Below are 208 nucleotides of genomic sequence, written 5' to 3'. Positions count from 1 at the left end.
CGCTTCGACCCCCACCCTGGCCAGTTTGGCTGAACCTGGGTCCAGCCCCTCTGAATCCACTGGGGAGACCTGAACCTCCAGGCAGCCAGGGACGGCCCCATCGCCCTCATCCTCATTCAGGCACTGCTCCTCCAGCTCCAGGAACATCTGCACCGAGTCCGTGTCGGACAACTCGGGGCCCGCGGGGCTGGCCGAGCGCTCCGAACCC

This window comes from Nestor notabilis, unplaced genomic scaffold (genome assembly GCF_000696875.1).
Source record: "Nestor notabilis isolate BGI_N333 unplaced genomic scaffold, ASM69687v1 scaffold4766, whole genome shotgun sequence".
In the NCBI taxonomy this organism is placed as follows: Eukaryota; Metazoa; Chordata; class Aves; order Psittaciformes; family Psittacidae; genus Nestor; species Nestor notabilis.
This window is presented reverse-complemented; position numbering follows the sequence as displayed.